This window comes from Lolium perenne, chromosome 4, assembly GCF_019359855.2.
Source record: "Lolium perenne isolate Kyuss_39 chromosome 4, Kyuss_2.0, whole genome shotgun sequence".
Taxonomy (NCBI): domain Eukaryota; kingdom Viridiplantae; phylum Streptophyta; class Magnoliopsida; order Poales; family Poaceae; genus Lolium; species Lolium perenne.
The window spans coordinates 119,720,945-119,733,950 of record NC_067247.2 but is presented as its reverse complement, the minus strand read 5'-3'; positions in this window follow the sequence as shown (position 1 = coordinate 119,733,950).

The following is a 13,006-nucleotide window of genomic DNA, read 5'->3' as shown; positions in this document are numbered from 1 at the left end:
ACAACTGCTGTTATAAAAGCGACAAGCAAATAACGAAGAACGAAACAAAAACACACGCAGGGGACACAAGATTTAATGTGGAAAACCCCTTCCAACACAGAAAGGAAAAAACCACGGGCGCCAGCCAGCAAAACTTCACTATATCGGGAGTGTTTACAAACGCCGTGGGTTATCTTATAATCTGATAAACCCTAGCCGGCGGCTTACAAGATGTATATATATAGGCGGTGCCAACGATCCGGCGACGGGCCTCGCTCCACTTGTCAGAAGTTAGCCTCCCTTTAGTATATGAAATTGGATCACAATACAATAACTGCTACGGACTGACGTGAATTTAAATGATTAGTGTGGTTAATTTTTCTTTACATGGTTTCAGGGGCGTAACGTCCTTAACTTCACGCCACGTCAGTCCGTAAAAAAACCATCTGTAGATGTAGCATTAGTCGGGGAAGGATCGAATAGTCGAGCCTTATTTAGGATGGGATTATGTGGTTGCCACTCGTAGATGAGCTACTTTGGACATTTTATTTATCTCATATTGAGCCTCATATTGGGCTTGTTGATTGGGACAGCTACATCAATCCTTGTACGGAAATTCTATATTAGTCGGCAATGGAAATTTTGATTCCACTTCTGTTCCGTTAGAAAAGGCCATTCCGTTTTTTGCTTATGCTAAAAAAGTTCCATTCCTCTCTCCGCAGACACTCCACCACCTGTGTTGTTCCTCGCCGTTCTTTAGAACCACCCGTTTCGGCCACTGCATGTTCACCGCATCGTCGGAGGAATTCAGGCTTTGTAGCCATTCCCCATGTTGTCCCATCTCTTTGTCCTGGTCGCCACTGCCACCTTGGTCCACAACATCGGCGGAGATGGCAACCTTTTGCGGCAGTTTTTCCAGGGACGCAACATTGCAGAGCCACTTGAGGAGGCGAGGGAAGAGCACGACTGCCAGAGGGTGTGCCTCGAAAGCCTCAACATCAAGCACGGCTTCGTGCATCAGCCTCATTGCCGCTTCGACAATGACACATAGGTCCTTCAGTGAGCCTAGTTCTTGTGAATCTACTTATACTTGGGGTTAAGCCCGACGGCAATAAGGTTAGGGTTAGGCTAATCTATCTATGGTATGCTTGTAAATCAATGACTGTGATGAACTACAATTGAACTATGAACTATGTTTCTCCTCTCTTTTCAACGCGTGATTTTTTTAAAGAATTCTATCACCCGAATATGCGACTAGATATATTTTATTCAACACCCCCGATCCGAGTTATCCAGATTCGGATCACATTGGATCTACTAGAGTTGCTCTAAACCAGAACTAGTAACACGTCCGCTAACCAAGGACCAGAGCTGGAAGAAGAAACATACACGCTTTGGGCAAATTAAGATATCTGTTCCAGACTTCCAGTGCACACACCACGCATGCTTGTTTTCAATCAACCATGCAAAAATGTCAAACAAGCGGGCCCATATATACCATGCAGCAGTGTGCACGGATAGTTGTTATAATCGAGATGCACAATAAACGAAGAACGAAAAGTAAAAACACTGCAGGGGATACGAGATTTTTTTTTGCGGGTAAAAGAGGATATATTAAGCAGCAGGGATTACATCTTGGTCGTAAACCAGAGCCTGAGCCAAACAGTCAGGTCCAGAGCCGATCCAAACCATAGTTCTAGATTCTGTTCTTGCAAAATTTGCAAGACAGTGGCTAACCCTATTCTGCGAGCGATCCACTTTTACAAAGGATACATTTGTAGTGCCATTAGCTAGTAGTTTGATTTCAGAGATAATATGCCTGATGGAGGAGCGGTCTTGAGACCCGTTTGTGATGAACAAGGGCTGACACCTCTGATGACCTTCTCTCACAACTACTCCAAGGAAGTGATATGCCAATTCTACGCCACTGTTGTATTCCTTGAGGATGAAGGAGGCTTTCGCTCGTTGAAATGGACCAAGAGGTGTCAGCCCTTGTTCATCACAAATCTCAAGAGCTTCTCCAAAATACTTTGCAACACATAAGGGAAAAACCACGGGCGCCAGCCAGCAAAACTTCACTATTTCGGTGGTGTTTACAAACGCCGTGGGTGTACAATGATGCGACTTAACCCTAGCGGCGGCTTACAGGGAATATATATAGACGGTGGCAACGATCCGCTCGTCAGAAGTTAGCCTCCCTTTAGTATAGAATTTGGATCACAATATAACAATAGTAATTTCGTGGTCGCGTGGTTTATCGAGATGAAAGTACACGTAGTAATCTCGTGCTTAATCCAGTACTACGTACTGTACTTGTTCCTCTCCAGTAAAACGAGAGCAAGTAACTCTACTCCAGCTCCAGGTGGGGATCTATCGGTCGACTGGTATTTGCACGGGCCTGAAAATTCCATGTAGGAACCGATGGAGCTCCTTTAATTAATTGCACGGCCATCGTATATTATCCAAAGAAATGTTCTAGTGGGGGCAGAAGCCAATTGCATGCGTTAATTTCCCCTGGAAAGGACGATTACGTACACAGCGCCAAACTACTGCTGGTCGATCTCTCTCTCTCTCTCTCTCTCTCTCTCTCTCTGCAGCAACTATTGCTGCTGGTCGATCATGTACTCTGCAGAAAGAGTGGACGGTGCTAATCCAGCTAAAGCCAGAGATCGATCGATTGCCGCCGACATGTCTATCTCGCGTGTTGTTGTGGCATGTGAGGGCATTCAATCCGCCCCCGCCATCTCTCTGTGAACGAACGATCAAGCTGATCGAAAGGAAATTTTGGCTAATGCACGCGCGCGCATGTGTCGTCTTCAGTTTAAGTCTCGGGTCTCCCTCGCCATCGATCGATCGCCACTAATGCTATGTACCTGCGCTTCTGTTTAGTGGTAGTATGATGATGGCTCTCATCTTTTTTCTTGAAAGAAAATTATGATTTACAATTTTCAACAATTTAGAAGAAGGTTGCACGGTTCAGCTAGCGTTTTAATCCCAGATTAACATGGTAGCGCAGAGTCGCCACATGTTTTCTCTTGTTTTTAGGTGGTTGTTGATTCATGTCTCAACCTTGTGTGATCCATGATGTAATCTTTTGTAGAACATACACATAAACTTGATAATCATCAATAAAAGTTGTATGCATCACTCGATGCAGAGGCTGGGGCGAGAGTCTCCATTTCGAAAAAAAGAGAAGGTTCTCAGAACATTTGATTAAGACAAGCCCTAGAACTATATTAAAAGACTACTCTCTTGAAATCACATTACTTTAATACTTTCCCCAGCGAGAATAACCATGCAATTGCAATTGTCACGAGAGAAGAGAGGTGGCGAAAACTCTAACCTTGCGCTTCTTAAATTTTCCATGAGACTAGCATGATATTTGAGGTCATAGTCTTCATTTCCTTACCATTCTCTAGGGAATGTTTGTTCACGGATCGTGAAAGGAGGGCTCGATGGCCCAATGAGCCATGAACGTGCCATTGATACCACACCACGAGAGGATGTCCTTCCAAATTCTCTTGGTGAGCCTGCACCTGTAGAGGAGATGCATCGACGATTCTTGCACTTGGTTGCAAAAAAGTTGGCATATCAACAATTTGGTCATCCTCTTTGTTGAAGTCTGTCCGTTGTTTGAATTCTACTTTGCCTTATCAGCCAAGCCCAAACTTTTTATATCGGAGAGCAATTCGCATAAGGTGGCAAATTGGTGTTTCTAATCCAAGTCAAAACCTTCTCCGGTATTTATATGATTCACCTAAAAGTTGTTCCGGAGAGCCATTTGAACCGTGCAATTCTTTTTTTTCTTTTGCTCTTTCAAATATTGTTGGGCGCCTAATATCCTCTGGGCAAAGGCCTTCTAATCAAGCCAAGGGGAGGTCCAAAATTTAGCTTTTCACAATTCCTAACCTTATACAGTGGCCGCCCCGAAAAGCTGGGTTTCCAAGGGCAATCCAAGCCTTGGTCTCATCGACCACTCAAGCTGTCAAGCATAGATAGGATACATTGACTGGACCTTCAGAGAAATGGAGACTGGACCTTCAGAGAAATGGAGTAAAGTTCGGTCACATATGCAACTCATAAATAAGAATCAGGAGGAAGAAAGCGGGATAGATCTAGCGCTGAGCTAAAAAAACAAAACACTGACTACGGTCAGGTGTGAACGATCGATGCATGTAGCCACCTAGGTCCTATGAAGCGTGGATACTTTTCTTTTTCTGCCGTATCGGTATCGAATAATACCCGGATGCTTCTCTATACGGGATACATACGTATCTGCAAATTTTTAAATTAAAGAAAACTAGCACAGTGGCCCTCGCAAATGCGAGGGCATAATTTTTATTGTGAACATGTAGATAAAGTAAAATACTATTTCATAGATATAAAACTTATGTTATATTATGAATACTATTTTTCAGCAGTCACCCCAGAAGTTATGCTAAGCAGAATACCACCTTCATTCGCGACATCTGTAATATATATATCCTTATTTTTTTGCAAGGCCATATACCTTGTATTTGTTGTTAATTATGTTTTTCTATTTTCTATATATAAATTTAATAAATTAATGGGTGTTGTCTCTTATGTATGTGCATACTAAGAAATAACCGGATCTTAAAAGTATGCTACAAATGTATATTTTGCACTTGAAACCTAATTCTATTAATACTTTATTGGATTTTCATTGTATTATTATTGATATATTTTTAGGTAAGGGTAGTTGAAACAACAAACCTAGAAATTTATGTAATGTACTAATATGACACATACTGTTATATACTAATGGGTGTTGATAGAATTTGTATAATTGTTTCATGTATGCATAAATATACGTTTTTATTATTTGCTTGGAAAAATAATTTATATTGGTAACATATGAGAATGTTATAATGAAAATACCCCTTGATTTTTCCAAGTTAATTCTAGCCAATGTCGCCTTCTATCTTATTTACACTTTCAACAAAATTGGAGTGTGCAAATATGACCGAGCACCAAAGTAAGGAGACAAACTTAAGGCAACGTATCAGCCTTTTATTATCAAAGTACATTTCCCAAAATCTTTATAACCAAGTACGATTTTTTTTTTCATATTAGATGTTTGTCACTATAGTTTCTGTTTAGGCTTTTTGATTTCAGTTTCATATTTAATTGTAGAATGTATGTTTTGTACCTATCAACCATTTTTATCTTTCTACATTTGTATCATGATCAGTATGATTTTTTGTTAATGTTAGGCAACTAAAAGATGTATGTACTTGCTGCGAATTAAAATAAAGAAAAGTATTTTCTCTCACCTTCTTCCCTAATTTACACGTATTCTTCACCGGTGCTTACTGTTTTACTTCTAACCATCTTTTCTTCACCGCTGCAATCCAGATCTGATTGCTGCCATCATCCCAATAGAATATAATTGTTGCCGCTCCTGTTGTTCGCCCTTGCCTACAACTGCATTTTGGGGTGCCGCTGTTGGACGACCATGCGGTTCATCCGATATCCGAAGGATCAGGGGCAGAGGGCACCTTGCAGCCTGGGATGATCCTGACGTTGGTCTAGCAGCTGCATCCAGCACCGGTCGCGGACTGAAAGGCAGCTACTTGGTGGAGATTAAGGCGTGCTGCCTGCTGGTGAGGACATGACCATGAATTGGTACCGATTTCTCATAGATTTCTTTTGTCTGTGTGGATATTAAGAAAAATGGTCACGTGCACATATATACAATTTAGGGACTTCAGTTGTCAAAATCAGCAACTTTTAAAGAAATATGATGATCCAATTGCAGTAAGAAGCAGCCACATGATCAGTTGTAAAGAAATCCTGACCTCCTAGTTAATCGGTCGGCCGACCGGGCATGAAGTGGTACAGATGATGACCAACCACCAACGGTTGTAATCCACCCTGTTGTAGGCTTGCGGCCTCTCCTCTCATGCATGTGTAGGTATGGTGCATGCATTGGCTACATATGAGCATGAGGACACCTCGAGATCTTCTCTAGTGTATCGGTCGACTAATCCACATGCATGCCTCGGTCGAATTGTTCTTCTCTGTTGAACCTTTGCAAAAACATCTGCTCGATACCTATTTTTCTGTTGACCTGTATTTTTTCAGCACGTGATCGACTTGCCCAGGGTGATGTGTTAGCATATAGTATATAGGAATATAGTAGGAGTAAATAGTTAGTCTTCTCTGTTGAATCACGCCAACCTCAGCACGAAGCTTCACAATAACATTTTCTGGCTGACGTCTGTTCTTGCGGCGCACGCCATGTCGAGGGTGGAGTTCGCAAGAGTTTGCACCAGCCGGTCGCGTTTACTCGATTACAGGGTCTGGCAAGTTTTGCGAGATTGGTTACCTTGTATATGATCCGCGTGCCGATGGAAGTGTTAGCATATATAGAGCTCTCATATATAGGAATGATACCTGCAGAGGCTGCATATGAGCAGGAGGGCACCTTCAAACCTACTCTAGCATATGGATCTACCGTTCACATGCATTCCTATCTCGAGTTGTTCATCTCTATAGAGCCACGCAATGCTTCATATGTCGAGCTGTTTATCTCTATAGAGCCACACAATGTCCACACGAACCTTCACAAAAACATCAGCTCGATACCTATTTTCCTGTTAACCTGTATTTTTTCGGCACGCGGCTTGCCCAGGGTGGTGTGTTAGCATATAATATATAGGAATATAGTATGAGTAAATAGTTAGGAAATAGTTCTTCTCTGTTGAACCACGCCCTCAGCACGAAGCTTCGCAATAACATTTTCCGGCTGATGTCTATTCTTGCGGCGCACGCCAAGTCGAGGGTGGAGTTCGCAAGAGTATGCACCAGCCGATCGCGTTTACTCGAGTACAGGGTCTAGCAAGTTTTGCGAGATTGGTTGCTATATAGAGCTCTCATGTATAGGTATGATACCTGCAGAGGTTGCATATGAGCGGGAGGGCACCTTCAAACCTACTCTAGCATATGGATCTATCGTTCACATGCATTACTATGTCGAGCTGTTCATCTCTATAGAGCAACGCAATGCCCACACGAACCTTCGCAAAAACATTTGCTCGATATCTATCACATGCATTACTATGTCGAGCTGTTCATCTCTATAGAGCAACGCAATGCCCACACGAACCTTCGCAAAAACATTTGCTCGATACCTATTTTCCTGTTAACCTGTATTTTTTCGGCACGCGGCTTGCCCATGGTGGTGTGTTACTGACTTATTGTGTTAGCATATAGTATATAGGAATATAGTAGGAGTAAATAGTTAGGAAAGAAGAGTAATCGGGATTCAAGGCAAGGGCATGTGTTACGTGTTGGACCAAGGGCTGGGATCATACGTATCATATTTTGATATAAATCTCTCATGGACTGTGGTACGTGTTTAAAAAAAATTAAATCCTAACCATTATAATCAATTAGTAGGTAGTGTATTTAACATGGACTCTTTAGCATGGTACGGTACATGGACTCTGGTACGTGTTCTTTCTTAAAATTAAATTCTAACCATTATAACTAATGGGTAGGTAGTGTATTTAACATGGACTCTTCTTACGTGACAAATTTTAGCATGGTGCAATCAGACTATTTATTTATATGTACGTAATTTTAGATCTTTAAATCTCATCCATTAATTATATATCTAACTGTCTAAATAATTCAGATGATGTGGATTAACGTGGTGGCTCTATTAAGCATCCGCATTTTACTTTTAGTATGTAATAGATAAGAAAATTACGGCTACGTGAGGGATACCTAAGGGATACTCAGTGATACTCGAGGGGTACTTGAGGCAGCCACCGTCCACTCATCTTGTACCGTTGATCCTTCCACTCCACGTACCCCACCCCATCGAACGACGGTGACCAACATGTCTTCCCCTTCCTATTTTCCTTTGGCCATCTTTATCTATGGCCCCCCATCAAACAGATCTTCAATTGGGCGCTCGAGCTAGTGCATGTACAAAGGTAACAACTACAGGAAACACAGTCCAACTACTAGCTACTGATCGTGTGATTTATAGAGATGAATTTTAATTTCTAATCCATATTAATCCTATAAGGAATATTTAGTTTCTGTATTTTTAAAATATTTACATATATATGAAAAGTATCCTCATATCCGCATTTTTGAAAAATTGTCATATCCCGATACGTATCCAAGTATCCGTGCTTCCTATAGTAGCGCCTAGGCACCTAACAGTGATCAATCCAGGGGAGCCGAAGTAACAGGAACTTTACTGTCTCTTGGCACTGGGACTGGGCAGTGCGCACACCGCTCGAGTAGCGACACGGCAAGACGGCAGACGTCCACCACCGTACCATGCGTGACAGCATCACGTCGCCGTCCACCGGGAGGGCCGGCTGGCACAATGATTCCTTCTAATTCCGTCCCTTGACATTTGAATCCCCTTCATCATCATGGCCACAATGGCCATTGCCAGAGTGCATTGCATAGCTCCCCCCAGCCCCCAGGGCTCGGACAGGGAGATAAAAGGAGGCCGGGACGATGTGCCAGAAGCTTAATTAGCTCTCAGGTCGCCAGCGTTTGTAGTTGCGGTGAATAGGATGACAGCGTGTACCTATGTAAGACAGGATTGCTGCTTGGAAGGCGAACAGCATCGAAAATCGTAAACACGCGGATGTCAAAAGGTGCCGATAGCCCCTAAATCGACACACGGATGAGCAGCTTGATGCATGGCGCCTGAAAGCGATTTCTGCTTCTCCTTATAGTTCTGTCATGGTCGCTGTCAACTCTCAAAGTGCAAATAGCATTATTTCCCAGTCTACTACTTCTCCAATAGTAAACTGACAGCCCTACTCCCACTAAAATTAGAAAAATAGAATGGTCACTCGGGGTTGATCTGGAGATACACACCATATTTCCATCTGATATGATCTTTCCACTACCTAGGAGTTGGAACGACCTGCACCATGAGATGTTGCCGAAGCACATCACGGTAAAACGAACGATCCAGAGCAACGAGGGAGGACTCCAAAACAAGATGGATGGGGAGGTTTGATCGTGAAAGGATCAAAGGCAGCAATTGGGGGAGTGCACCTCTCAAATCATGGCGTCCAACCTTGGCTCCATTGCTCCTCCTTATCGCCGTCGTCTACAATTAGCTCGCTGCTTCCATTATGGATCGGTGTGCTAGTGGAATTTAGCAGTGGATGGAAATGGGTATGTCTGGTGTGGTATGTGTTGTCTGTTTGATGACAAGAGACTACTCTGTTCCATGTTGGGGAAAACATGTAGATTTTGTTTGGCACTATAGTTTTCGTGGGATTTAGTGGGAATAATACTATAAAATATTGGGTAAAACCTTACCTTCATCCAATCCTCACAGACTATATCTTCAATCCAAGGTAGATGTAGAGTATTGAGGATTGAGAAAAATACTTAGATTGCCTATTTCTAAGTTACGTCGGGCTTTTGAAAGAAAAAAAAAAGGTCATTTATATATCTTGAAATCAACACATAGTAGGATATCAACATAGCCACCTCACTTCCATGTATAACTTCAGAAAAATCTCACTAACAATCGTACTAAAATTGTACACCTTCAAGACCACAATTTTGAACAAGGTTTCTGAAATTCCCAACAAGCTTTTGGCAATTGTTCATAAATTAAAATTTAGCTAAGTGGAGCTAGATGAAAATGTGGCAGACAAAATAATTTGGACTATTAAATCGAATGGACAATATTTGGCACCATCGGCATGCAAAGCACAATTCTTATGAGAAACTTTCACAAACATGAACCACATGATTTGGTGAGTTTGAGCGTCTCCAAAGTACAAGTTCTTCGCATGTCTTGCCATTCAAAATAGACCTTTAGCTTTATTAATATTTTGAAGCCTTAGGTACCAGACCAATTCTAGGATTGATGAAAAAGAATAGAGACAAACATATGGATCTTGATTATTATATTACATAATGATTTCATATTAATAGATGCACATATTGCTACGAGACTAGGCCTCAACACTCAGCACACGAGGACTACTCACACATCATTATATTAACAATCATAAATATTGTATTAAGAATCCTTGATAGATGAATGTAAATAGTCTTATAATACTGCCAATCGCGAGAGAATCAATGTTACGAGTAGATAGTTATACAGATGATGATGATGATGATAATGATGATGATGGAGGACAATTGAGTGGTGCGGGTGTCGATTGCGGTGGTAGATGTGTTTTGGTGGTGCTCAGTTGCTCAGATGATCTAGAGCCTTGACAAAAATAAAATCCATTTGACGGTAGGAAACCGTGGAGACCTCGTAAGGCGGGGCCTTAGGGGCGGGTCCTGCCGTACGAGTGCTCTTTATGTCTGTTGTGAATTGGCTCCGAATGACTGGTTGACTTGGAGCCGCCACCATTTCATAATTATTCCTTAATTTGCTTAGATTTCATCATTAAAACGCCCATTACTGCATAGAATAAAAAGAGAGGATTTTTTACACATGTGCATAGAAGCATGGGTGTGGGTTTCTTCTGTACCGTTGATTTATTACTCGAGATTTCCTCTCGCCGTGGTAGATGGAAAATATCTCTCTCTCTCTCTCCTCCTTTTATCCGAATCTGAAAGAAAGAGTAGTTGAAAACACCCGCACTCACGTGTGTAAGTCCAAAAGTATTTCCGTAGAATAAAATAATGAGTAGAATCGCACATCCATGCAATTATTAATGATTAGTGGCAGGTTTAGAGAGACAATTCATTATAATGGTGAGTAATATCTGGTTTAAACGAGGATAAAGACAAGTGTATTTCCCACTCATTAAGCGGTTATCACTATGGCTCCAAAGCGATGTGCTTCCTCCAGAAATCACATACGACCACACCAAGGGACCACGATCATCTTTTGGTTGACAAACCAAGACCCTAGGACATACTCAAGATGTCACCACTACCGGAGCACCATCAAGACCCGGATCTTCGTGCTCGCTCCTCGCCATACCCATAGCTCATGAGAGAAGCCACAACCACCTCAACATTGCGCACAAGAGAGCCGGACGCCGAGTCCACCTTCCAAGGACGTCGCCTCGTCATCCAGACTCGAGCCAGCAACCTACAACACCACCACTACAACTAGCGCAACGATATGGGAAAGATATGTCAGTGGACAAACCGAGTATGACGAGCGAGATGGACACAACAGCCTCCTCGCCGCTAGCCCTACCTGCAGAACATGGTGGCCGCCAAATGTAGGCCCGAATGGACTACATCTGGCTCTAGTCGCGCAGCATGGTGAGGAGAGGCACATCACCACCTCCTAGACTCCCACCAGCATAGGGAGTTCCCAACAACACGCAAAAAGTAAAAGTCCCCCTTGGCGCAAATCGGTCCCAAATCTGGCCCGCATGGCCAGATCGGACCTAGATCTGGCCTGGAGCGCACTACTGCCAATCAGCGGCGCCAGTGGCCACCGCCACTACCACAGACGCACATGGACACTACTAGGAAAAGGCCTAGCCGTAAGATGGGTGTCAGTGGCGCACCACAAAAGTATTGCGCCACTACTACTTAGCAGTGGAGCACCGAAAATAGGTGCTCCACTGATAAAAATTTAGTAGTAGCACACTGCTTATGTGGTGCACCATCACTAAAGGGCGACCCGAGCCCAGCTCCTTACCCAACTTAGTAGTGGCGCACCCTGTAGCAGTGCGCCATTGCTGTCTTGATTAGCTATGGCGCACTGCTGCGAGCTGTGCCAATGCTAGGAGGTGGCCAGGGGCCTCTACATAGAAGAACCTTAGCAATGGTGCACTGTTGTGGTGCGCAACTACTAGCTATGGCGCACCACTGTAGAGGTGCACCACTGCTAAGTTGGGTAAGGAGCTTCAGACCAGGGATGTTGCTGGTACCATGTAAGCAGTGGCGCACCACTTAGGGGTGCGCCATTGTTATATCACCCTAGCAATGGCGCACTGGTGAGGGCCGCACCACTGCTAACCTGGGACCATTTCTTGCATGCGTTTTCCCCATGTGCCACCCACTTTCCACAACACTCTTCCACCACCACCTCCCACCAAATCTAGATATGCTCGTGTTGACCCTCCTCCCCACCTCATTTCCACCTCTTCATTCACCCAAATTAAGTTGTTAAACTTAATTTTCTTGATAGGTAAGTAAGGGTGAAGCTTTCTATCTCAATACCCTACTAAATCACAACTTTTTTCCTCATCCAACACTCTCGGTCTCGCCGTATCGGTAACTTTGTTGGTTTTATGCTTTGTGTGTGACCGGTTCCGATCGTCTTGCACACGTGTGTGTTCATATATGTTATGCGAAGCCTCCACATGTGTTGTGCATGTGCGAAGCGTCACGTTCATGCATAATGTGTGTGTTGTATGTGAAGCCTCCACATGTGTTATATATGCGAAGCCTGCACACATGTGTTGCATGTTTTTGTTTGCATGGATTTGAAATGCGATCGAGTTGCCAATATTTTGCCGAAATGTTGATTCATTTCTGTCTTTGGTGAAAAATGGGCATACTACGCATATACATATGTCCTATTTTTAGGGAAGGTCATGCCAAAATTTTCTTTTCGTATACTAAAATATCCATTTTCTCTATACCCCAGACGACCATGGTCCGCATGATGAGCGAAGGCGTTGTGGCTAGGTTTTTGAAATCCGCGATGGCCGAGATGATTAAAAATAACCAAACGGAGATAAGATGTCCGTGTTGAAGATGCAAGCTGACGAGCCTTATGGACCCTAAAGTCGATATGGTGCGGGACCACCTTCTTGTGCGTGGTTTCATGGATGGCTATCGGTGGGAAGGTGATGAAGATGATTATGAATTTGTCCATGGGATTTCAAGAAATAAGGAAGGAGGTGAGCACCATGTAGAAGATCCCGGACATGATCAGAATGTAGAAGATCCCGAACATGATCAGAATGTAGAAGATCCCGGAGATGATCATGATCACAATGTAGGAGATCCTGGACCTGATGAGGAAGATCAAGATGGAGGTCATCATGACGATCATGAAGATGTAGACGATGGACCA